At 46.8% G+C, this 27,574-nt stretch overlaps 1 protein-coding gene across 2 annotated transcripts in view; it reads right to left on the bottom strand.

Moving 5' to 3' along the window:
* Window positions 1-27,574, bottom strand: part of LOC125447599 (noelin-2-like) — a 318,146-nt gene that overhangs the window by 194,073 nt on the left and 96,499 nt on the right. The window lies entirely within an intron of this gene.

The raw sequence follows: 27,574 nt of genomic DNA, 5'->3' as shown, positions 1-27,574 counted from the left end.
CAGTAAGACCCTGAAAAGGGAAGAACCTTCAACACTGGTGGTATTTCTTCAAATAGTGTGCCAACCCTCTCGGATTGCTCTAGATCCTTGACAAATTGTAGGAAGTTCTTCAGAGAGCTGTCTTTTATGAGACTGAGAAGCACAGTCCTCACAGCTGGAATTGATCATAAGGATCTCTGATCACCTGGAACTGTAACCTGTGGGTGGAAGGCTCTAGAAGTGTCCAGCTTCACCCTCACCTGTACCCAGAGTCAGGGGGTCAGGTCTGGAATTATGAACACTGGGGATGCTCTGGGCCTGGGGCCCCTGTACCCCATCCCTGACCCTTGACATGAGCACAGTACCCCCACACCCTGACCCTTGGCATGAGCACCGTGGCTCCCCCTCATCCCCGACCCGAGCACAACAACCTCACTTCATAACAATTGACCTGAGTATTGTGGCCAGTGCCTGACCCTTGACCCAAACACTGTGGTCCCAGTCTCTGACCCGTGACGTGAGCACAGAGGTACCAGTCCCTGACTCTTGGAGCCCTGGGCCCTGTTTAATAGGTCCTGACTTACTCCCTTGTCATTGGCCCCTGCCTAGTTATCAGAGCTATGTAACTACATCTCTGCACAAGATGATGAGGGAAATATCACGTAACATGGAATTATCTGTGTTTGACTATTCCTGGACTCTAAACACTGTTGGATACAGGAATCCTAAAATAATGTTGTGTGTGACCATCACCCAATCACGCAGTTACACGGGCCCTCTGACCACATGGTGCCTGGGAGCACCACCTACATTTGCAGTGGCACCCATTGGCCAAGAAGGTGAGATCCCCAATAAGTGGGGTGTCACCTTTACTGTTGAATATGGTGATGGTCTCTATGGTGACTTGCCTACGACACTATGAGCAATTCAACCTCCAAACATCTCTATGCTGTCACAATGCCGGTGATAGAAAAAAGCCCATGCATTTTTGTGGCGCCTATCACAGCTCAGTCTGGGGCCAAAGCACTTGGCCACCAACAACGAAAGGAACAAGATAAAATCAGAACATTGGGAGCAGGTATAATGGTATCTAATGGCAGAACTGAATTGGATAGTTCTGAGGGCTGGCACAGATAAACTGGTCTGAATGGCCACCCTCTGTGCAAGTTTTTTAATTGCATTCCACTGGCGATGCAGGAGGTGACAAACTGATTCGTGAATCTTTTAGACCAAGCTTCAGCAATGTTAATCCCTTCACCTGCTCACAGTGCAAATCCCCCCCCCACCGTTGGGGAGGCAACCCGAAAGCTAATTAGCGAGAAGGAACACAAAAAAATTACAGCTTTAGCTCCCAGAGCACTCCACATCCAGTAATTACTTTTTGTTTTATATGCCTGGCCGCTGTTGCTCCCAAGGTAAACATAGGAACAATTCATAGAGATGCCAGTTGTGACCAACAAGCTGTTATTTACACCTTTCTGCTACTCCCTCCTCCATAAAACAGCTGTCATTAACGAGGCAGCAGATATCTATCCTAATCTGCTTCGCTGGCCCTGTGCCAAATCCCCTTTTTCCCTGAAGCATTCCACTTATTTAGAGGTGCGATGTAAATGCGAGCTGCCACTGCTGTCGACTGAGGGAGCAACAGTGTGGAGGATACTGCTTGGGAGGACAGTGCTTCCATGGGAACGAGCAGACCAAATCTGGAGGATCTGCCCAATTCTCGCCTTTGCTCTTTGTGGCCTCTTGCTGTGCGCAATAATACTTTGCCATGTTTCCGTGTGTCACCTAGCACAGAGAGAGAGAGAGAGAGAGAGAGAGAGAGGTGACGTGTCCCTTTATCGGAGGCATGTTCTTTCAGCCCTCTTACCCAGTGGCCCACTGAGATATGACCTTGGAGATGAGTGTAAGAAGGACCAAATTGAGCCTGGCTGAAGGGGTGGTGCATTTCAGTCGGCAGGATGGGGTGTTGTACGCATTGTCTCTGTCTCTGGGTGAAAAGGACCAAGGTTGCCCATCTCAATTACCACTAGTTAGAGTCATAGAGCTGTATAGTGCAGGAACAGACTCTTGGGTTCAACTTGTCCATGCTAAATAAATCTAGCCCCATTTTCCAGCATTTGGCCCATATCCCTCCAAACCCTTCCTATTCACATACCCAACCAGATGCCTTTTAAATGTTGTATTTGTGTCAGCCTCCACCACTTCCTCTGGCAGCTCGTTCCAACTAGGCATGACCTTATGCATGAAAAAAATTGCCCCTTAGCTCCCTTTTAAATCATTCCCCTCTCACCTTAAACGTATGCCCTCTGGTTTTAGACTCCCCTACCCTGGGGAATAGACCTTGCCAATTCGTCCTATTCATCCCCGCATGATTTTATAAACCTCTAAAAGATCACCCCTCAGCCTCTGACGCTCCAGGGAAAATAGCCCCAGCCTATTCAGCCTCTCCCTATAGCTCAAAACCTCCAATCCTGGCAACATCTTTGTGAATCTTTTCTGAACCCTATCAAGTTTCACAACGTCGTTCCTTTAGCAGGGAGACCAGAAGTGAACACAGTATTCCAAAAGTGGGTCTAACCGATGTTCTGTACAGCTGCAACATGACCTCCCAACTCTTATACACAATGCGCTGACCAATAATGGCAGAGCGTACCAAATGTCTTCTTCACCATACTGTCCACCTGTGACACCACTTTCAAGGAACTATACATTTGCGTCTCCATATTTCTTTGTCTGGCAAATCTCCAGGACCCTACCATGAAGTACATATGTCCTGCCCTGATTTGCATTGCCAAATACAACACCTCACATTTATCTAAACTGAACTTCAAATGCCACCCCTCAGCCCATCTGATCTATGTCTCTTTGTACTCTGAGATAACCTTCTTCACTGTCCACTACACCACCAATTCCAATGTCACCCGTAAACTTACTAACCATACCTCCTATCTATGCTCACATCCAAATTGTTTATGTAAATGACAAACAGTGGACCCAGCACTGATCCTTGCGGCACACCGCTGGTCACAGGCCTCCCTACCAAAAGACAACCCTCCACCACCCGCTCTCTGTCTCCTGTTTTCAAACCAATTTTGTAACCATTTGGCTAGCTCCCCCAGATTCCACGTGATCTAACTTCCTAACCAGTCCACCATGAGCAACCTCCTCAATTGTCCTTCCGATTCCCTCACAGGAAATGGGCTTCACTGGCCAGGTCATCATTTATTGCTCATCCAGAGCGATGTTAAGAGACAACCTCATTGCTAAGGGTCTGGAGTCACATGGAGGCCAGACCAGGTGAGGATGGCAGATTTCCTGCACTAAAGAACTGGATGGGGTTTTACAACAAGCTTAGGCTAGCTTTGAATTCCTGGTCTTTCACTGAATTCACCATCTACTGTGGCAGAATTCAAAGCTTTCATCTCAGAACATTCACTGGGTTACTAGGCCAGTGTACCACTACCCGACCACCATCCCTAAGGATCATGCAAGGTCCCCCACCCAGCCCTGACGCTGGGATTAACCCAGTTACATGTGGGCCTGTCACTGTAAAGCAGCTAAAAACGTGCAGCTAGCTTGTCGCCTTGGGGAGTCGGCACAGTTTGGGGGTGGACTCTCAATTAGAGGCACTCAGTGCCACAGATAGCCATTGTCCCTGGCCTTACTACCACTCCCCGTGAATGCGCACCCCCCCCCCCCCACCCCCATCTGACTCATCCACCAAGCTCCAATCTCCTCCCCCAGGCCCTGCATCATCCACCTAGGATTGAACAGTTTGTTTGTCTACCTATAAACCTTTCCAACACAGGCCAGCAGCAGTCAATAAGAGCAGGAAAGAAATTCCTGGTCTGTTAAGGAAAGGAAAGAAAATGGAACCACGGTCTAAACTGCAACATTCTTGTAAAATTGTGTATTGCCACGGCAGCTGGTACTCCCTGAATGAGCTGTAACGCACCACACCAAGACAGAAGAGTAGACGTAGGCCATTCAGCCCATCGAGTCTGCTCTGCCATTCAATGAGATGATACTGATCTGGTAAACCTCAACTCCATTTTCCTGCCTTTTCCTTGTAATCCTTGATTCTCTTCCTGATTAAAATTCTGTCTAATCTCTGCGTAAAACATTCTACAGACTCATAAAGGAGGAAATTCCTCTTCATCTTTGTTTTAAATGGGTGATCCCTTATTCCGCAAAACATGTCCTTTGACCGAACTGATGTGCACTGCTGTTATCACAAGACCCTTCATCTTACCTTATCATTATATGTTCACTCTCTCATGTTTTCTATTTAGCTTCCTCTCCTGCAGAAAATTACCAAAGTCATGACTGCTTCCTACCCAGAAGGACGGGGGTGGGGGGCTACAGATAAATGGGATCACCATCATCTCCTAGCCAGTCACCATCCTGACTTGGAAACATATCACTGTTCCTCCACTGGTCTCGGAGCTCCTCCCTTCAGGGCAGGGTCTACCTTCAGTGTATAGACTGCAGCTGTTTGAGAAGTCACCACCTGCTCCAGGGCAACTGGGGAGAGATATAAAAGTGCAGGCCCAGCCAGAGACTTCCACCTAGTGATTTTTTTTTAAAAGTACGAAGCCTACTGAAGCTCGGCTGCTCCATGCTGAGGCGAGTTTCACATTCTCTGCTGAAAGACTGACGTCACGCTGAGGAAATAGAGACGCAAGCTACACTGTGAACAAGATACTTAGTCAGCTGGCGAGCCATGTTGTAGATTTGGCAGACCCACCCTGTGCATTTGGGGGGGTTGGGGAGATGGGGAGCTGCTAAGATGGAAAGATGCAATCCGAACAAAAGATGAGCCCTGACAGTGGGGGAAAGAGAATGTTAAAGAATGAGAAAGTTGAAAGGCATCACTCATGAGATCCGTATCCAATTAAAGTGTCCTTGCCTGCAGATTTCTGCTTTATTGCAATCTGTTACCAACGAGAGCTGTCAAATGAAATATTCATGCCAGAGTATGAGGTTGTTCGAAAGGATCAGTCTCTGAATCGTTGCTCCTGACTACCACAACCTTAACTAAACATCATGGCCCATTTCTCTTGCCTCCTTTGCGAAATATTGTAACGCTATCTTCCGGGTGGCTCGTGTATCATTAGGTTTGCAGGACGGCTACCGTGGGAGATTTCGGTCGCTCGCCTCTTGGTCGTGGCTCAGTGGACAGCACAGCTCTCTGCCAGTCAGCTGGCCAGAGGGGTAGGGAGTCACGTAGGCAACTGAACTGTCTCTGTCTTCCCCCCACCCGCCACAAAGCAATTGTGAGACCATGATGCTCGGAGAGTGCAAGAACTGCAGATGCTGGAGTCAGAGCCATTACAGTGCGGAGCTGGACGAACACAACAGAACTGATGATGGTTGTAAAACTGAAAAGTTTGGATTTCCGAAATTAAAAAAAACCACAAGGCCTGTGGATGCTGTACATCAGGAACAAAAACAGAAGTTGCTGGAAAAGCCCAGAAGGTCTGGCAGCATCTGTGAAGGAAATAACACAGTGAACGTTTAGTTTTCAAGAAGGGACGCCTGACCCGAAACGTTAACTCTTATTTTTTCCCTTCACAGATGCTGCTGGACCTGCTGAGCTTTTCCAGCAACTTCTGTTTTGTTTTGATCCTGCGTTTGTTGCGACTTTCCTACTCCTCTGATGCTGCCACAACTGCAGTGTTCCTCCAGCTCCGCGCTGTGTTCCTCCAGCTCCACGCTGTGTTCCTCCAGCCCCACGCTGTTCCTCCAGCCCCACGCTGTGTTCCTCCAGCTCCGCGCTGTGTTCCTCCAGCTCGATGCTGTGTTCCTCCAGCCCCACGCTGTTCCTCCAGCCCCACGCTGTGTTCCTCCAGCTCCACGCTGTGTTCCTCCAGCCCCACGCTGTGTTCCTCCAGCTCCGCGCTGTGCTCCTCCAGCTCGACGCTGTGTTCCTCCAGCCCCACGCTGTGTTCCTCCAGCCCCACGCTGTGTTCCTCCAGCTCTGCGCTGTGCTCCTCCAGCTCGATGCTGTGTTCCTCCAGCCCCACGCTGTGTTCCTCCAGCCCCATGCTGTGTTCCTCCAGCCCCGCTCTGTGTTCCTCCAGCCAATTGCAACAAAGCATCAGCGTGTCCCTTTTAGGGAAGGAAATCTGCGACCTCTACCTGGTCCACAGCAATGTAGTTGACTCTTACCTGATTCTCTGGGCAATGAGGGACAGATAACATGTGCTGACCCAGCAACACCTACATCCAATGAATGAATACGTGGCACAGAAACAGTCTAGACTGTTGTTTGGGGCTCCACTTGAACCCCCTCCGAATCTACCATCATGGCCGTCTACACTTTTAAACAAAAGATGCAAGCAGAAAAGTCAAACCCCCTCCAGAAATTACCCCCATCAGACACTCCTTGGATGGGGACAGTACGAGGTTAATTACAAAGTAAAACTCACTCTACTCTTAAATAAAAGTTCCCCAAATGGAACTGAATTAAAGATCCGCCGATTCTCTCGAGAAACAAAACTAAACAAAAAAATAGCTTTCCTCGTCTCAGTCCGCACCATTCACTCCTGAGATAGGGACAAAAAGGGGTCGAAGTGTGGAATAAACATTCCCTGACTCAGTTGAACTGAAAAGAAACTAAACCTCAAACTCTCTCAGCTCCATCCCCGGGGCAGGGATAACTGTGGTTTAAAGGTCAAAGGGGAAAACATGATCCTTCATTCCCTCATCTGCTGCTCTAGCTTCCCCTTTAAATGCATCTGCACTGCTTTCATTGACAGTCGCCGTGGGAGTGAGGTCCCCATCCTTCATGTGAGTGTTGATCAGACTGCGTTTGACAGGGAGCCCCTGGCATGGAGGAAAGGCACACAGAGAGAAATGGTATCAGTGATAATGGGAACTGCAGATGCTGGAGAATCCAAGACAACAAAATGTGAGGCTGGATGAACACAGCAGGCCAAGCAGCATCTCAGGAGCACAAAAGCTGACGTTTTGGGCCTAGACCCTTCATCAGAGAGGGGGATGGGGTGGGCGTTCTGGAATAAATAGGGAGAGAGGGGGAGGCGGACCAAAGATGGAGAGAAAAGAAGATAGGTGGAGAGTAGAGTATAGGTGGGGAGGTAGGGAGGGGATAGGTCAGTCCAGGGTCAAGGAAGTGGGATGAGGTGGTAGGTAGGAAATGGAGGTGCGTCTTGAGGTGGGAGGAGGGGATGAGTGAGAGGAAGAACAGGTTAGGGAGGCGGAGACAGGCTGGGCTGGTTTTGGGATGCAGTGGGGGGAGGGGACGAGCTGGGATGGTTTTGGGATGCGGTGGGGGAAGGGGAGATTTTGAAGCTTGTGAAGACCACATTGATACCATTGGGCTGCAGGGTTCCCAAGCGGAATATGAGTTGCTGTTCCTGCAACCTTTGGGTGGCATCATTGTGGCACACCTTCCCCTGCAACCGCAGGAAGTGCTACACTTGTCCCCACACCTCCTCCCTCACCCCTATCCCAGGCCCCAAGATGACCTTCCATATCAAGCAGATCTTCACCTGCACATCTGCCTATGTGGTATATTGTATCCATTTGCACCCGGTGTGGCTTCCTCTACATTGGGGAAACCAAGTGGAGGCTTGGGGACCGCTTTGCAGAACACCTCCGCTCGGTTCGCAACAAACAACTACATCTCCCAGTCGCGAACCATTTCAACTCCCCCTCCCATTCTTTAGATGACATGTCCATCATGGGCCTCCTGCAGTGCCACAATGATGCCACCCGAAGGTTGCAGGAACAGCGACTCATATTCTGCTTGGGAACCCTACAGCCCAATGGTATCAATGTGGACTTCACAAGCTTCAAAATCTCCCCTTCCCCCACTGCATCCCAAAACCAGCCCAGTTCGTCCCCTCCCCCCACTGCATCCCAAAACCAGCCCAGCCTGTCTCTGCTTCCCTAACTTGTTCTTCCTCTCACCCATCCCTTCCTCCCATCTCAAGCCGCACCTCCATTTCCTACCTACCACCTCATCCCACCTCCTTGACCTGTCCATCTTCCCTGGACTGACCTATCCCCTCCCTACCTCCCCACCTATACTCTCCTCTCCACCTATCTTCTTTTCTCTCCATCTTTGGTCCGCCTCCCCCTCTCTCCCTATTTATTCCAGTTCCCTCTCCCCATCCCCCTCTCTGATGAAGGGTCAAGGCCCGAAACGTCAGCTTTTGTGCTTCTGAGATGCTGCTTGGCCTGCTGTGTTCATCCAGCTTCACACTTTGTTATCTCAGAGAGAAATGGGACTTTTTTTGTGGGGGGTGGGGTTTGATGGGGGTAGGAGATGTGTGGAGTGGAAAGGCAGCAGGGTAGGTGCTGTTGGAATACTAGAGCTCGCAACCCAGGAAACTGACGTCATGTGGTTAAAATTGCTGTGGATGCTGGAAGTCTTGTGTGTGTTAAGTGTGTACAGAGTCATACAGCATGGAAACAGACCCTTCAGTCAAACCAGTCCATGCTGAATATGATTCCAAACTAGGGTGAAACTGGAGATTTCCAAATGGAGTTAAGTGGATTTTTGGCAGGTAAGGTTATCAAGAAATTTGGAACGAAGATGGTGAGGGTGAGGGCCTTGAGACTGAGGAACTGATACAGATAAACCAGAAACACTTCTTTCATTAACAGAGATAGTAGGAACTGCCGGTGCTGGAGAATCTGAGATAACACAGTGTAGAGGTGGATGAACACAGCAGGCCAAGCAGCATCAGAGGAGCAGGAAGGCTGACGTTTCGGGTCTAGAGATTTTCCGAAGAAGGGTCTAGACCCAAAAAGTCAGCCTTCCTGCTCCTCTGATGCTGCTTGGCCTGCTGTGTTCATCCAGCTCTACACCTTGTTATCTCTTTCATTAACATGTTTCCTGGTAACTTCCTTCATTTTATGCCCTCATACAGCTCCATCTACTGGTGTTGTTCTGTATGGTAGCTACAAGTAAACACTGTAAAGAAATGTTGTTTTGCAAACTGTACAAATCTACATCCTTCCCCCTTTTAGTAAATGTAGCATGTTTCACTGGTCTATCTCCAACATGTAAATAGCAAAGGTAGGCATGGCATGACCATTCAAGTCAATTCACTTCATATTTGAATTTCTCCATTAACTTACCAATACACTCCATTATATCCAAGGAGACAAGAAATGTGTTCATCAACTTAAGATAGCTCACATTGTTCACTTATGTACAGGGGATGTTTCCAGATATGAATAATATCTTATAAAATCAGATGGAATCCCATTTGGTGTCATGTTTTTCACCTGAGATGCTCCATTCAGAACATAACTGCAAATCATTTTTTTCCAAAATAAAACAACACAACAGCGCAGAGATAGGGATAACGAAGTGTGGAGCTGGATGAACACAGCAGGCCAAGCAGCATCTCAGGTGCACAAAAGCTGACGTTTTGGGCCTAGACCCTGGGCAAGGACCAAGCATGATCAATTGAATAGCAGTGCAGCATTCGATGGGCCAAATGGCCTCCTGTGCTTTTTACCGAATTCCCACTACTTCAGGCAGGTGTTAGAGAAAGGGATGAGCGAAGAAAGACTGAGTCACTTGGGGTGGATAGTGACTGTGACATTTCTTCACCCATTATAACACACTCCTCATCTGGCTGAAGTAATTCAAAGTTGAACAAGTTAATTTGCAGACGGATCAGAAAAAGATTAAATTAAAAAAAACAATAAAATCGAAGGGCAGAATCAATACCAAAATTACAAAATTTCATCTCTCAATGTAAAAAGTCAATATCAGATGTAAGAGTTCCTCTCACAATTACAATGGGATCCTGAACCACACACTAAAACATAACATTAAGTAGTGCTAACTTAGAGCAAAAAGGGATCTGACTCTGCTGAATAATTGGAGTGCAGGGAACAGTTCTTCAATAATAAAAGCCTCACTTTAGCATTTGATATTACATTGTGAATCCTCAGAGAAGGATTAAATCCATGGACCACGGTAAAATCCAGAATAGAGAACTAAAGGAGCTGAATCTGTAATTTAATGGTGCATCAATTTTGTTACAGATTTATATCTCAGTTACATTTTAATCAACACAAATTAGACCGTAAGACATCGGAGCAGAAATTAGACCATTCTGCTCCGCCATTCAATCATGGCTGGTAAATTTCTCAAATCCATTCTCCTGCTTTGTCCCATAACCCTTGATCCCCCTGACAATCAAATTCATATTTCATTGACAGTTTGTAGAACATAGAACATAGAACATAGAGCAGTACAGCACAGAACAGGCCCTTCAGCCCACAATGTTGTGCCGACCATTGATCCTCATGTATGCACCCTCAAATTTCTGTGACCATATACATGTCCAGCAGTCTCTTAAATGACCCCAATGACCTTGCTTCCACAACTGCTGCTGGCAACGCATTCCATGCTCTCACAACTCTCTGCGTAAAGAACCTGCCTCTGACATCCCCTCTATACTTTCCACCAACCAGCTTAAAACTATGACCCCTCGTGCTAGCCATTTCTGCCCTGGGAAATAGTCTCTGGCTATCAACTCTATCTATGCTTCTCATTATCTTGTATACCTCAATTAGGTCCCCTCTCCTCCTCCTTTTCTCCAATGAAAAGAGACCGAGCTCAGTCAACCTCTCTTCATAAGATAAGCCCTCCAGTCCAGGCAGCATCCTGGTAAACCTCCTCTGAACCCTCTCCAAAGCATCCACATCTTTCCTATAATAGGGCGACCAGAACTGGACGCAGTATTCCAAGTGCGGTCTAACCAAAGTTTTATAGAGCTGCAACAAGATCTCACGACTCTTAAACTCAATCCCCCTGTTAATGAAAGCCAAAACACCATACGCTTTCTTAACAACCCTGTCCACTTGGGTGGCCATTTTAAGGGATCTATGTATCTGCACACCAAGATCCCTCTGTTCCTCCACGCTGCCAAGAATCCTATCCTTAATCCTGTACTCAGCTTTCAAATTCGACCTTCCAAAATGCATCACCTCGCATTTATCCAGGTTGAACTCCATCTGCCACCTCTCAGCCCATCTCTGCATCCTGTCAATGTCCCGCTGCAGCCTACAACAAGCCCTCTATACTGTCAACGACACCTCCGACCTTTGTGTCGTCTGCAAACTTGCTGACCCATCCTTCAATCCCCTCATCCGAGTCATTAATAAAAATTACAAACAGTAGAGGCCCAAGGACAGAGCCCTGTGGAACTCCACTCACCACTGACTTCCAGGCAGAATATTTTCCTTCTACTACCACTCGCTGCCTTCTGTTGGCCAGCCAATTCTGTATCCAAGCAGCTAAGTTCCCCTGTATCCCATTCCTCCTGACCTTCTGAACGAGCCTACCATGGGGAACCTTATCAAATGCCTTACTGAAGTCCATAGTGTAGTTATAATGTATCTCACAATCTGGGAGGTGGAGACCGAGTAGACTAGTCATCGAGAGAATCAATTTTTTCTTTGAATGCTTTGATGGGATTTGCGGTTCATTGGCTACCATTTCTTGCCCATCCCTAAGTGTCTTTGTGGAATACAGGTCAGCTGCCTGAATTTAAATACCATCAAATTATAAGAACCTAGAATTTGAGAGACTGTGAAATGAACATTGATTATTGGAAGAGGAATTCCCATCTAGTTCATTCATGCCCTCTAGGCAAGGAAACCTGCTTACCTGTCCTTATCTGGTTTGGGCTGCATGTGACTCCAGACTGCACAGCAACAGGGGCTGACTCTTAAACGCCCTCTGAAATGGCCAAACATGCCAATCAGTTGTAGGGCTTTTCGGGCAGGCATTGCCAGTGACACCCACATCCCGGCAAAAAAAATCCAAGGAACTTCTCGGGCACATTGTCAGTCAAAATTTGACACTGAGCCACATAAAGAGACACTAAGGCAAGTAACCAGAGTTTTTGGTATAATGGTTATAAATTATTGCTCTTTCAGAAGGCCTTAAGTGTGGCAAAGATAACCATACAACATCCCTAGGTATAGAGTTTTCAGGCAGGACAGAGAAGGAGATAAAATTGAGTAGAGGTAGGGAGTAGTGTAACTTTTTTTTATTCATTCACAGGATGTTGGCATCACAGGCTCAGCCAGGGTTTAGTCCAACTGTGACGAGGGATGATACACTAAATGAATATTGAATGAGGCTGTTAGAGTTAAGCTCAGAAGTGGGTTTCCTCTGGGTGCTCCAGTTTCCTCCCACAGCCCGAACGTGTGCAGGTTGGGGTGGATTAGCCGTGCTAAATTGCTCGTAGTGTCTATGGATGTGCAGGTTAGGTGGGCTGGCCATGGGAATGTAAGAATACAGGGAAAGAATAGAGGCATTACGTATAGGGTATGGGGAAGTGGGTCAGAGTGGGATGGTCCTCAGAGGGTCAGTGTGGTCGTGTTGGGCTGAATGGCCTGCTTACCATTGTAGGGGTTCAGTGAAACAAACCAGGGTCAGCCCAATTGTGGTTAGGTGTGTACTAGAGATGCCTGAACAGTCAGAGGGACTTAGAGGGGCAAATATGCAGGGATGTTTCAGAGCGTTACAACAATGGGGCCGTAATAGTTGGGGACTTCAACAAACTAAATACCACCTGGGATATAAACAGTGTGAAAGGTACAGGGAGCCCATCATTTGTGAACTGCTGTGAAGAGAACTATTTTAGTCAGTGCACAATTCAACAAAAAGAGGGTGCATTCTAGAGTTAGAGTAAGGAAATGAAGCTGAGCAAGTCGTGAAGCAGCAGTGGGCGGCCATTTTGAAAATAGTGATCATAATACAGTTACATTTAGCATCATTATTGGAAAAGGATAAATATAGAACAGGAGTAGAAGTTCTAAGTTGGGGGACAAGACCAGACTTTACAAAGCTGAGAGATGATCTGGCAAAGGTGGGCTAGAACATAGCTACTTGAATGAAAATCAATGACAAACTAGAGGGGCAAAGTTAGAAGTCAGACGACACCAGGTTATAGTCCAACAGGTTTATTTGAAATCACAAGCTTTTGGGGTGCTGCTCCTTTGTCAGGTGAAGTCACCGATGAAGGAGCGGTGCTCCAAAAGCTTGTGATTTCAAATGACCCCGTTGGACTTTAACCTGGTGTCATGCAACTTCCGACGTTGCCCCCCCCCCCCAGTCGAACACCAGTATCTCCACATCCTGGCCATCTAGAGGGAGGTATTCAAAAGTGAAACTCTGTTGGTTAAGTGTCCTCATAAAAGGAAGCGTGGTACTGCCAAATATACAACTCCCTGAGTATCCTTAAGTATATACCATAATAAAAGGAAGAAAAATAAATCTCAAGTTAATCTCAAAAAAACTGAATTCTGCAGAAATCCCAAAGGTGTTTAGAAAGCACAGGCCGAGTGAAAAAGGAGATTAGCAAAGCACGATGAGGATATGAGAAATTATTGACAGATAAAGTTAAGGGAAACACAGAGGTATTTATTCAGTGTGTTAAAAATGCAGCACATGCATAGTGGCTTAGTGGTTAGTGCTGCTGCCTCACACTGCCAGGGATCTAGGTTCAGTTCTACGCTTGGGTTATTGTCTGTTCGGGGCTTGCACATTTTCCCCACATGTTTGCGTGGGTCCCCTCTGGGTGCTCTGATTTCCTTCCACAGTCCAAAGATGTGCAGGTTAGTTGAACTGGCCGTGCTAAATTATCCACAGTTTTTGGGGGATCGGCAGGCTAGGTGGGTTAGCCATGGAACATGCAGGGTTATATGGGATAGGTTGGGCCTGGGTAGGGTGTTCTTCAAAATGTTGGTGTGGGCTTGATGTGCTGAATGGCCTGCTGTAGGAAAATGAACACTGGGGCCAAGTCTAAGGGAAGGGTTGGGCCGAGCACATGGTGCGGGCAGGTTGTTAACGAGTACTTTGACTGTGTCTTCGTCAAGGAGCGGGACAATGCAGGAAATCCCATTAAGCAGGAGGAGTGTGAAATGTTAGATATGATAAGCAGAATGAGAACAGTGATATACTCCCAAGTCAGGATAGTGTGTGGCCTGGAAAGGAACTTGCAGGTGCTGGTGTTCCCACTTATCTGCTTCCCTTGTCCTTCTAGACGTAAAGTTACAACTTATAAATAAAACCACACTTTATCTAGGCATTTGTGTCCTCATCTCAGTGACCTCTCTAGCTCAGTGTCAATCCTCTGTCTGATTTATTCATTTGCAAAGCACTCGGTATCATCCACCTGAGTTTAATTGTTCAAAATAAAGGATACAATTACCTTCTGATACCCACTGTGATATTTCTCCCGGTGCTGGTCACAACACTGTCTGGAAGATTAATGTTTGACCCTTGAAAGATTCCAGCTATCCTGCGGGTTGGGAATGTTTACCCAGGCGCATGAAAGCAGATAACAAGGTGTAGAGCTGGATGAACACAGCAGGCCAAGCAGCATCTCAGGAGCACAAAAGCTGACGTTTCGGGCCTAGACCCTTCATCAGAAATGGGGGAGGGGAAGGGGGTCCTGAAATAAATAGGGAGAGAGGGGGAGGCGGATAGAAGATGGAGAGAGGAAAAGATAGGTGGAGAGGATTTAGACAGGTCAAAGAGGCGGGAACGGAGCCAGTAGAGGTGAGTGTAGGTGGGAAGGTAGGGAGGGGATAGGTCAGTCCAGGGAAGACGGACAGGTCAAGGAGGTGGGATGAGGTTAGTAGGTAGGAAATGGAGGTGCGGCTTGAGGTAGGAGGAGGGGATAGGTGGGAGGAAGGACAGTTTAGGGAGGTGGGGACGAGCTGGGCTGGTTTTGGGATGCGGTAGTGGGAGGGGAGATTTTGAAGCTGGTGAAGTCCACATTGATACCATTGGGCTGCAGGGTTCCCAAGCGGAATATGAGTTGCTGTTCTTGCAACCTTTGGGCGACATCATTGTGGCACTGCAGGAGGCCCATGATGGACATGTCATCTAAAGAATGGGAGGGGGAGTTGAAATGGTTTGCGACTGGGAGGTGCAGTTGTTTATTGCGAACCGAGCGGAGGTGTTCTGCAAAGCGGTCCCCAAGCCTCCGCTTGGTTTCCCCGATGTAGAGGAGGCCACACCAGGTACAGTGGATGCAGTGTACCACATTGGCAGATGTGCAGGTGAACATCTGCTTGATGTGGAAAGTCTTGCTGGGGCCTTGGATGGTGTGGGGGCAAGTGTAGCACTTCCTGTGGTTGCAGAGAAAAGTGTCGGGTGTGGTGGGGTTGGAGGGGAGTGTGGAGGGGACAAGGGAGTCACGGACAGAGTGGTCCCTCCGGAAAGCAGACAAGGGTGGGGAGGGAAAAATAGCTTTTAGATAAACCGGTTGAGGAATCGGTATTCCACTTGCAAAACATTGCTCTCTAACACTCAAAGTACAAAGCACATCTAGCAAACTAAACAAGTTTCACAAAACAGATTTTATAAGGCTACAGAGTAATGCCCCAGACAGTGGCAAAAGGTAGGCAAAAGAAAATTGTGAGGGGGTTTATTTGAATTTCACTCTCCAATCTCATGTCAATTTAAGTGCAATGAGATGAAGGTTGCAGTAGGGAGATTTCCCATGTGGTAGCGCAGTATAGGTAGGGCCACACCTAGAATACTACTTATGGTTTTACTACATTACATAAGGAAGGATGATATTGCGATGGAGGCCGTACAAAGAAAGTTCACCTAGATTGGATCTGGGATGAAGGGATTGTCTTATGAGGAGTAGATGAGGGGGTAGTCTTTTATTAATCAGAATTCATATGAGAGGCATGCAATACTGTCACTTTAGCAGGTTTCATTGTCCTGGCTTCTTTAAAGAGCGAGATTGAACCTAGAGGCACAGAGCTGCTTACCGAAGACCACCTGAGTAAACAGCTTGGGAGGCCTTTATTAATGCAGCCTGAATGGGTGTGGCCTGCTCTCACAGATGAGGATTTCTGAGTCACATCACAGGTTATTGGCGTCTCAACTGAGTTGGTAGCTTCAGTGAATGCCTCCTGGCTGCTACTCTCTGAATTTTCTCTGGATGATTTTTTTCCTCCTAGATTGGAGAACTGCAAGTGAGAATCTTTGTCTGAATTTTCCTTTTCTTTGGCAAAGGGTATATATTTAGGGGATATTACTATTTTGAGCAGTTAATTAGTAATCGTTACTGTATTTATTATTCTGTTAAGTTTTCCAATAGAGTTAAGCTATTCTAAATTTTGTTTTCTTTGGTTGTATTTTAACTACAGTGTTTGAATAAATTGTGGTTTGCTTAAAATCGAGTAGTTTGATCAGTCGCATTGCATCTGGAACAGGCACTTTACATTTGCCTTTAGTATAAGAAAAGGTTAGAGTCTGGTCTACCTTCTTCAAATATTTTGAGGGGGTCTGGTCTAGTCCATATCAGAGGCAATCCCACTGAAACAGAAGGGAGGACCCCCTTATGGGTGACTATAGAACTAAGAGACAGCATTTCAGAATTTAGGCGACAAAACAAAGAGGAATTTATTCTCTCACAGGGTCGTTTGTCCCTGGAACTCTCATGTTCCAAAAGCACTGGAGGAGAGCTCTTTGAACAGAATCTACGCTGAGTGTGATCATTGATTGGCAAAAGGAGCCACGTGTTATGGGGGAAGGCAGGAAAGTGGAATTAAGGCTCCAATCAGAACAGAGATGATCTTTTTGAATGGTCATATAGATTAGAGGGCCATGCCCACTCCTATTTCTCATGTCTTTATCCTCATTTGGGCATGGCTAACTTTTAAAGATCAGTCACCTGTTTTTTCCCTCCCAGAGGCTTCCGAGTATTTCCAGCGATATTCCATTCTAGGCTGTTGCCAATTCTATTGACTCCATCTGACGTTGGTCTCACTCTTTGTGCACCCTCCCTGCAGCTGTAACGTTGTATTCCTCACTCTGTTCTATTACCCCAATGTACTTTGTATGGTACCATCTACCTGTACTTCATGCAAAACAAAACTTTGCACTGTACCTCGGCACACGTGGCAACAATTGATCAAACCTGATCAATTCTGACAAGGCATATTCCAGGAGATGCTGTCATATAATTCGCCTCCTTCTTTTGCCCCTCCCCTAGGGTCCTGTCCTTCATTTGCATCTCTCCAATTTTTTAAAAAAGAGTTATGAATGTACTTATCAAACTGATCATTTGTTCTTGCGTTATTGATTGAGAGGTAGATATTGGCACACACAACAACTCCCCCGCTCTTTGGCCATGGCAATCTGGATGGATGAGGTTCTGGAAAAGCAAATCCTCCAACAGTGCAGTGCACTTTCACTACCACACTGATGTATCAAGATTGGCTTTTTGTGTGGCCAACCCAAAGAATGGGTCTTGAACATAGGACATTGTTACCCGTTGTGTTACAGCTAACGTCAGTTCCTCTTACTTATCATTCTACATCTACTTCATAAGACAGAGGGGCATGAATGGACCATTCAACTCATCAAGTTTGCTCTGCTATTCAGTGTGATCATGGCTGATCCTCTACTCCACTTCCCTGCCCTTTCCCCATAATCCTTGATTCCCTTCCTGTTTAAAAGTCAGTCAATCTCAGCCTGGAACATTCACAGCCCCTTGCGATAAAAAAATGAGCACAGAGCCCCTTGGTGTTCCCAGACCCTTAGGAATTTGGTAATGGTGCCAAAGCAATAAAACAAAACAGCTGTCTAGGACTTACTGAGTCTGAAGTCCTGAGCTCACCACTGATCCTTAATTCCACATTATTGCAAGAACTCCTGGCAAGAAATTCCAGAGAGCAGATGCAGAACCTGGAAAATTCCACACATTAAACCGACTGTCACTCTCCAGAAGCCATTTCCCTCAGTAGCTCTCTTCCAGCTCATCAGTTAACTGGCTCGTAGTGGGCAAGGTCTGAGGACTGATCCTGCTGGATTCACATCTACCCTCCCTCCACACCTGACCCTCTGAGGAATCTCCACCACTCAACATGTTGGCTGCACCAGACCTTGCCCAGGCCAGCCCAGATAAGGCACCACATAAATGCACCCATTTACTCTCTGAAAGAATCCTGTTGCCTTGATGGTTGGAGACAGAGGGTGGTGATGGAGGGTTGTTTTTCAGACTGGAAGCCTGTGACCAGAAGTGCTCCACAGGGATCAGTACTGGTCCATGTCTGTTTGTCATTTATATAAGCAATTTGGATGAGAACATAGAAGGAAGGGTAAGTAGGTTTGCGGATGACTCCAACGTTGGTGGTACAATGGACACTGAAGGTTTTCTAAGGTTACAAAGATCTTGATGAATTGCATCAATGGGCTGACGAGTGGCAGATGGACCTTAATTTGGATAAATCAAGGTATTATATTTTGGTAATACAAACAGGGGCGGGGCTTTTACAATGAATGACAGGGCCCTGGGCAATATTATAGAGCAAAGAGAGATCTAAAGGTTCAGGTACGGATTTCTTTGAAGTTTGTGTCACATGTAGGTAGCGTGGTTAAGAAGACATTAACATGCTTGTCTTCATTGTTCAGTCCTTGGAGTATAGGAGGTGGGACATCATGTGGAGGTTGTACAGGGCATTGGTGAGGCCACTTCTGGGGTAACAAGGTGTGAAGCTGGATGAACACAGCAGGCCAAACAGCATCTCAGGAGCACAAAAGCTGATGTTTCGGGCCTAGACCCTTCATTAGAGAGGGGGATGGGGAGAGGGTTCTGGAATAAATAGGGAGAGAGTGGGAGGCGGACCGAAGATGGATAGAGGAGAAGATAGGTGGAGAGGAGAGTGTGGGTGGGGAGGTAGGGAGGGGATGTGTCAGTCCGAGGAGGACGGACAGGTCAAGGGGGCGGGATGAGGTTAGTAGGTAGGAGATGGAGGTGCGGCTTGAGGTGGGAGGAGGGGATAGGTGAGAGGAAGAACAGGTCAGGGAGGTGGGGACGAACTGGGCTGATTTTGGGATGCAGTGGGGGGAGGGGACGAGCTGTGATGGTTTTGTGATGCAGTGGGGGGAGGGGACGAGTTGGGCTGGTTTTGGGATGCAGTGGGGGGAGGGGACGGGCTGGGCTGGTTGTGTGGTACAGTGGGGGGAGGGGATGAACTGGGCTGATTTTGGGATGCGGTGGGGGAAGGGGAGATTTTGAAGCTTGTGAAGTCTACATTGATACCATTGGGCTGCAGGGTTCCCAAGCGGAATATGAGTTCCTGTTCCTGCAACCTTCGGGTGGCATCATTGTGGCACTGCAGGCTCTTCTGGGGTACTGTGCACAGTTCTGGTCGCCCTGTGGTAGGAAGGATATTATTAAACTGGAGGGAGCTCAGAAGAAATTCACCAGGATGCTGCTGGGACTGGAATGTTTGCGATGCAAGCGGACAGTTGATAGGCTGGGATTTTTTTCACTGGAGTCCGAGGGTTGACCTTACAGAGGTTTATAAAATCATGATGGCCATAGACAAGGTGAGTAGCAAGGGACTTTTCCCTAGGTTGGGGGAGTTCAAAAGTAGAGAGGTATATTTTAAGGTGAGAAGAGAAAGATTTAAAAAGGACAAGAGGAACAATGTTTTCACACAGAGAGTGGTTCGTGTGTGGAATGAACTTCCAGAGGAAGTGGTGGACATGGGTACAGCTACAATGTTTAAAAGACATCTGGATAAGTTCATGGATAGGGAAATGTTTGGAGGGAAATGGGTCAAATGCAGGCAGGTGGGACTAGTTTAGTTTGGGAACATGGTCAGCATGGACTGGTTGGACTGAAGGGTCTGCTTCCATTCTGCATGGCTCTATGATTCATTAAAATCTTCTGATTTGCTTTCAGTAGATACTGAGAAATTGACGCTCATTCTACTAGACTCTGAGGCAATCACAGGACAGGTTTTAACCTTAGTTGCATGGTTTTTTTCATTCTATCATGGGATGCGGGCGTCGTTGAGTAAGTTGGAATTTATTCTCCATCTTTTATTGCTGAACGGATAGTCAGCGGTCAACCATGTTGTTGTGCGTCAGGAATCACACACAGGCCTGATCAGGTGGGAATGACTGATTTATTTCCCAAAAAAGACATGAATGAATCACATGTGCTTTCCAACAATCTGTACATGGTCATCATTAGATTCTTAACTGCAGATGAAGGAATTCAAATTCAACCATGTGCCATGGTCATTCATGTTTAAGACCCTGCTGGAGTGGGCCATTCATCTCTAGTGGGGTTTGAGCCCGCGTCCCAGAACATTACCAGGGTCTCTAGATTAATAGTGAAACGACAGCACCACTAGGCCATCACCTCCCCTTCAGGTGAGAGACTGTAGATGAGAGAACTTTTTTGCAGCCTACGCAAGCTCCTAGGAGCAAGAGGCTTACACTGGAAATGATGGTTCTTCGCTCACAGCTAAAAGAGGCACCAGTGTCCACATATGCAAATAAAATAGGAGTAGGCCATTCGGCTCTGCAAACCTGCTCTGACATTCAACACAATCATAGCAGATCATCTAACACATTGTCCTGTTCCAACTTTCTCCCTTGGATCCCTTTAGCCTGAAGAACTGTACCTAGCTCCTTCTTGAAAGAAGATTCAGCGTTTTGGCCTCAACCGCTTTCTGCGGCAGAGAATTCCACATTCCCTGGGGAAAGATATTCCTCCTTATCTCCCCTCTGAGTGGCCTGCTCTGCATCGTCAGCCTGCGACACATGCGCACCCCCCTCCCCCACACCCACCCGACATGGTTCTGGCAAATCTTCAATGAACATTGAGGATCCCTCTCTGTGGTTGCTTCTTCCTGAGGCAGCCAGGCCTGAAACTTACTGATATTGGAATCAAAGAATCACAGATACAGGCCCTGCAACTCATTGAGTCACAACAGTTAAAAACAAACGCACCGACTATTTTGCGAAACAAGGTGTAGAGCAGGATGAACACAGCAGGCCGGGCAGCATCACAGGAGCAGGAAAGCTGACGTTTTGGGTCTGGACCTACAGACCTACGCCTTGTTCTCTCAGATTCTCCAACATCAGCAGTTCCTACTGTACCTGACTATTCTACCATGTGCTTGCTATTAATTAGAATAAAGTCATTTAACTACATATTTATGCAAATATGTTATATTATTACAGAAGTGCTGGAATGCCACATGCAGCAGATATTTTGATCTGTAGTACAAATCATAGAATCCATGCAGTGCGAAAGCAGGCCACTTGGCCCATCAAGTCCACTCCACCCCTCCAAAGAGCATCCCTCGAGACCCAACCCCCAACCCTATCCCTGTAATCCAGAATTCCTCATGACTAATCCATTCAGTCAGCAGATCCCTGGACACTATGGGAAATTTACCCTGGCCAATCCAAACAAGTCTAAATCTTTGGGCTGTGTGAGGTGAGTGGAGCACCTGGAGGAAACCCACGCAGACATGGGGGAGAACGTGCAAACTCTGCACAGACAGTTGCCTGAGCGTAGAACTGGAATGAGGGTGGAATTGGATTGAGGGGCAGATGAAGCCTCCATAACAATTTTGTCTCACCTGCCTTTAATATGAACCTAAAAAGATGGTGGGGGGGCGGGGGGGTGGGGGTGGGTGGTCCAGTGAGGAAACAAAGCAACCTGCTAGCAAGAACTTAAGGGTTTTGTACTCAATGATGTGAAGTCACTGTAGTCATGTGGGAAATGTGGCAGCCAATTTTCACACAGCATGCCCCCCAAGATGCCAATGGCGTGACGGCCAGACAATCCGCTTAGGAGATCAATACTGAGAAGATCACAAGGGTGAAGCCCTTCACTGCCTGCCCTCACTCGCCCTTGAAATGATGCAACAAGATATACTTTAGTGAAACAAAACACTGCGGATCTGAAACAAACGCAGAGAATTGCTGGAGAAACTTGGCAGCATCTGTGGAGAGCGCAACAGAGTTAATATTTTGAGTCCAGTGGCTCTTCTTCAGAACTAATAGCATCTAAGTTTTCAAGCTGATGACAGGGAATAGGGAAGATTGGAGCAGATTTTTGTCAAAAGACCCCAGATAGACAGAGAAAGAGGTTAAAAAAAAAACGGTCAGGCAGACTAGAGATATCTTTTAAGCTCTTTAAGCAATAACATTCTTTGTCAGATTTTCTCTGTAGCTTTGGCCCATACTTATAACGGGACCTTTATCTGATCAAAGATGACAAGAGCTGGAGATCTGAAATGTGAATTTGCTTCCATTGAGGCAAACCAGCGCCTCATCAGAACTGTCAAAGGATCCTCATTAATAGTACATGAGAGTGGCTTTATTGCTTTCTGTCAGGAGGCAATTGGATTTCGGGAACACTTCACACTGCTCATAACATCTTGAGTTAAGGCATATATTTAATTTATCACAGGCTATACTGAAGCTGGGTTAAATCTCTGAGATAGGATTGTTGAGGCAAGCAGTCCCGTTTTCTGGCACAGCACAACCAAGCTCGAAGCAGCCTGCGCAAGTGCCCAAGAAATATCTGAAGAGCATTTCCTGTGCTCAATGGAATAGAGAAGGGCGAGAGGTGACTTTATTGTAACACACAGAATTCTTGGCGGTCAATGTGGAAAAGCTGTTTCTGTTCATTGGGAGAGGCTAGGGCCAGAGGGATAACCTCAGAAAAAAGGGTCGCGCATTTAAGAAAGAGATGGAGAGGAATTCCTTCTCTCAGAAGGTCACAAATCTGTGGAATTCTTCACTCAGAGGGCTGTAAAGGCTGGCGTATTAAGTATATTCAAGGCTGAGATAGTCAGGTTGTTACTCAGTGAGAGAATCAAGGGCTTTGGGAAAGAGACAGGAAGGTGGGGTTGATGGTTATCAAGTCAGTCATGATCTGATTGAGAGACTTTGCAGACTCAATGGGCTGAACGGCCTACATCTGCTCCAATATCATATTGTTCCAGGTGGCCCAGAATTCAGCAGATTTCTGGAGCATGGATTTTTTTTTGTCAGTGGGTGCAATATGAGAACCAGGAGTGGGCGTCTCCATCCTCTCTGATGTAATGCAATGTCCAGAACTCCGTCTCCTCCAGCATTGCACTGTCTGCTCGCAGGACGCAGGGCACCTCATTAACTGGAGTGATGAGAAACGCTAGCACAAGGGACTGGGGATTTCCTAGACCTTCGGGTAGTTAACAACATTAGATTGAAAGGCAGCAAGGGCCAGGAGGAGAATGCGGGAATATGGATTTGAGATGGAGTATCAGCCATGATTGTATCAAACAGTAAAGTAGGCTCAGTGGGTTGAATGGGCTACTTCTGTTTCAATTTTAACAAGATTATTTTTCATTCCAAATGTGCATTACACATTGGTGAGCAGCAGATACTGTGTGGCCTCAGAGTGTTGTACCTCAGCATCAGCAGAAAAACTGTAGCTGAGTCAGATTCCATTGGAACAGCCTCTAATGATCACATTCCAGAGGTAGCTGTCTCCTCAGTAAACTGCTAAAGTAGCCTTTTAGGACAGAACGTCTGACCAGAGCAAGGGGGACGAGGTCCACACGTGGAGCTGCATTTAAAGGAGATAGCTATGAGGGGAAGTGACCTCCAAGACTCAGTGGACCATGGCCAGCAGCTGGAGGAGCTAACTATGCACGTCGCCTGGCATGGAGTGAGTATGAATAAGGCATGGAGGCCTACTGCCAAGAGAGCTCAGGGATAATTCATATAGGGACCTTAGGGATAATCCTGACAGAGAGCTCGAGGATAATTCATACAGAGAGCTCAGGGATAATCCTGACAGAGAGTTCGGGGATAATCCTTACAGAGAGCTCGGGGATAATCCTTACAGAGAGCTCGGGGTTAATCCTGACAGAGAGTTCAGGGATAATCCTGAAAGAAAGCTCAGGGATAGTCCTGACAGAGAGTTCGGGGATAATCCTTACAGAGAGCTCGGGGATAATCCTTACAGAGAGCTCGGGGTTAATCCTGACAGAGAGTTCAGGGATAATCCTGAAAGAAAGCTCAGGGATAATCCTTACAGAGAGCTCGGGGATAATCCTTACAGAGAGTTCGGGGATAATCCTGACAGAGAGTTCGTAGATAATCCTAACAGAGAGCTCAGGGATAATCCTGAAAGAGAGTTCGGGGATAATCCTGACAGAGAGCTCAGGCTTAATCCTGACAGAGAGCTCAGGGATATTCCTGAAAGAGAGCTCAGGGATAATCCTTACAGAGAGCTCGGGGATAATCCTGAAAGAGAGCTCGGGGATAATCCTGAAAGAGAACTCGGGGATAATCCTGACAGAGCTCAGGGATAATCCTGAAAGAGAACTCGGGGATAATCCTTACACAGAGCACGGGGACAATCCTGACAGAGAGCTCAAGGATAATCCTTACACAGAGCTCAGGGATAATCCTGAAAGAGAGCTCAGGGATAATCCTGACAGAGAGCTCAGGGATAATCCTTACACAGAGATCGGGGATAATCCTGACAGAGAGCTCGGGGATAATCCTGACAGAGAGCTCAGGGATAATCCTGACAGAGAGCTCAGGGATAATCCATACACAGAGCTCAGGGATAATCCTCACATTGAGCTCGGGAATAATCCTTCCAGAGAGCTCAGGGATAATCCTGGCAGAGAGCTCAGGGATAATCCTGAAAGAGAACTCGGGGATAATCCTTACACAGAGCTCGGGGATAATCCTCACATTGAGCTCAGGAATAATCCTGACAGACAGCTCAGGGATAATCCTGTAAGAGAACTTGGGGATAATCCTTACTGAGAGCTCAGGGATAATCCATACACAGAGCTCGGGGATAATCCTCACATTGAGCTCGGGGATAATCCTTACAGAGAGCTCAGGGATAATCCTGGCAGAGAGCTCAGGGATAATCCTGAAAGAGAACTCGGGGATAATCCTTACAGAGAGCTCGGGGATATATTTTACAGAGAGTTCGGGGATAAATCTTACAGAGAGCTCGGGGATGACTCTTACAGAGAGCTCAATGTGATGTGAGGGTGCTGGTGTTGGACTGGGGTGGACAAAATCAGAAGTCACATGAGACCCATTTGTAGTCCAACAGGTTTATTTGAAATCCCAAGCTTTCACGGCGCTGCTCCTTCGTCAGCTGCAGTGAGACGGGAGAGCATACATCCACTGAGTTCTTCAGCAGACAGATCAAGGGCAGAGAGAACAAGAGATCATACAACTTGGAGAGTCAGATAATAAGCCTCTGCAGGTACCAAGAGTGTTAGATGGTGTGAAAGTTGTTTATAAAGTCAATGTGAAGGCTGGGCTGCCATGGCAATCAGGCAGAGTCACAGGAGTATACAGAAGGTGGCATCTCAGATCGGGCACCGAATTGTAGGTGTGAAGTTTTGTTCAGAATCTGTCTCACAGTTTTAACCTGGAATCAGGCTGGCTTTATTCCGAAAGCAGGAATTTATAAGATGCCATGAAGATGGGCTCAACCGCGATCTTGGATTTATATTACGTTACAGGTGACCCCACCCCCCACACCGCTCTGTATCTGTAAAATCTTCCTTTCTGTCCTGCTTTGAAACCATCACCTCGATAACTTGTTATGATCTATCTTAAGTAGGTGGTATGGTTTTGAATTACTTATTACACTCTCACACACACACACACACACACACAGACACACACACACAGAGACACACAGACACACACACACACACAAACACACACACACACACAGATACACATACACACACACACACAAACACACACACGTACACACACAGATACACACACACACACAGATACACATACACACACACATGCACATACACACACACACACACACAGAGATACACACACTCTCTCCCTTTCTCCCACTTACACACACACGCACAGGATCATCCTTGATTTTTCTTGAATACCCTTCAGCTCTCTGCAAGAAACTCTCCCACTACAATAATTCTAATTCTGACTCTTGTTTGTTGAAGCGTTGCCCCGGGTTGTAAACCCTTGGAAACAAAGTCTGAAGGCAATTAGCAGGACGGAGCTCAAATGTGATGCCCTCTACAGATGGATAGGTAGTCGAGAATGTCCAATCTCATTCTCAGGAGATTGGTGTTCAGGGACTGAGTTTTATCAAAGCAAGATTCAGGATCTTTCAGGAAAGGGGGACAGTGGAGAGGGAAACAATATTTAAAATGGGAATGGGGCCATGTGGTTCCACCTCAGAGATTTTGGCTTATTCCCAGAGTCCCAGAGGGGTTTAGCAGGTGCACACGAAGCTCTGGTCTAAGCTCAATGACTTAGTTATTCCTCATTTTCGCACTGCGTTAGATATAACCAGAAGGAGCTGACCCAGAATAAGACAGTGACACTGCCGAGGCAGTAAGCTGGTGAATGCTGCCACCTGGTGTTGAACAATGATGCTGCTGTAGCATGAGGGAATTCTAACTGCTGAAGAACATACAAAGGAGCCACATCACAGTGACTTCAGATCACAACGAGGGCTGTAATCTGGGACTATCGGGTTCTGAGTAAGTTTCCCTCTCTTACCTGTTCTCTGCACCTGTCCTTTCTTTATTCATTCACGGTATGTGGGCATCGCCGGCTGTGCCAGCATTTATTGTACGTCCCTTGTTGCCCCTTGAGAAAGTGGTGGTGAGCTGCCTCCTTGAACCATTGCAGTCTATATGCTGTAGGTTAACCTACACAGGGCAGGGTGTGGGGTGGATGGAGTGGCGTTGGAAGTGGCGTTGGTTATTTTTTGGATTGACTCATGCATTGTGGGCGTCGCTGTCTGTAGCAGCATTTATTGGCCGTCCCCAGTTGCCCCTTGAGAAGGTGGTAGTGAGCTGCCTCCTTGAACCATTGCAGTTCATGTAAGGGACACTCACAATGTCGTTAAGGAGGGAGTTCCAAGATTTTGATCCAGCGACACTGAAGGAACGGCGATATATTTCCAAGTCAGGATGGTGAGTGGCTCAGAGGGGAACTTGCAGGGGGTGCTGTTCCCATGTCCTTCCAGATGGATCATGGTTTGGTTTACCGTCACCCAAACAATTAGAGAAATAAACATCTGGCACCCAGGAGTTTTGTTTAATAAAAGTTGTAGCTCTTGTTAGTTTAGGATATTTTGTAGGTTATCATTGACTCAGTAGGCGCTGCGTCTGTCTCCCAGAACACACTTAGCCATCACTCACCCAGTCATCTCTTTGGCCAATGTCCTTCAAATAATAATAGAATTATATGCCCCAGAAACAGACCCTTTGGTCAATCATGCTAACTTGCCAGATAACAAGGTGTGGAGCTGGGTGAACACAGCAGGCCAAGTAGCATCAGAGAAGCAGGAAAGCTGACGTTTCTGGCCTAGACCCTTCATCAAACGTCAGCTTTCCTGCTCGGCCTGCTGTGTTCGTCCAGCTCTGCGCCTTGTTATCTCGGATTCTCCAGCATCTGCAGTTCCCATTATCTCTGCTAACTTGCCAGTCAGTTGTTCATCTGTGGATGGCTTTGTACCAGAGGAACACTATGAAAGTGCAAGAAACATGGTTGATTCACTCTCTTAATTATTGCTCCCAAGAATTATTTATTAAATGTATTTCAGCCTCCTGGCATATTTCAAAATCCATACAAGGTTTTTATTTTGAAATTCCCGGTCATAACAATATATTGTATTAAAAATTTCCATCTTTTCAATCACATTTTACCAATGACTTAAATCTATGTTACCTCATCAGATGACACACCATCCTGATCCAGTTCTTTCCACGCCCTCAA

The sequence above is a fragment of the Stegostoma tigrinum genome, chromosome 35, assembly GCF_030684315.1.
Source record: "Stegostoma tigrinum isolate sSteTig4 chromosome 35, sSteTig4.hap1, whole genome shotgun sequence".
Taxonomy (NCBI): domain Eukaryota; kingdom Metazoa; phylum Chordata; class Chondrichthyes; order Orectolobiformes; family Stegostomatidae; genus Stegostoma; species Stegostoma tigrinum.
The sequence above is the reverse complement of the archived record's forward strand: the minus strand, read 5'-3'. Positions and strand labels throughout refer to the sequence as shown.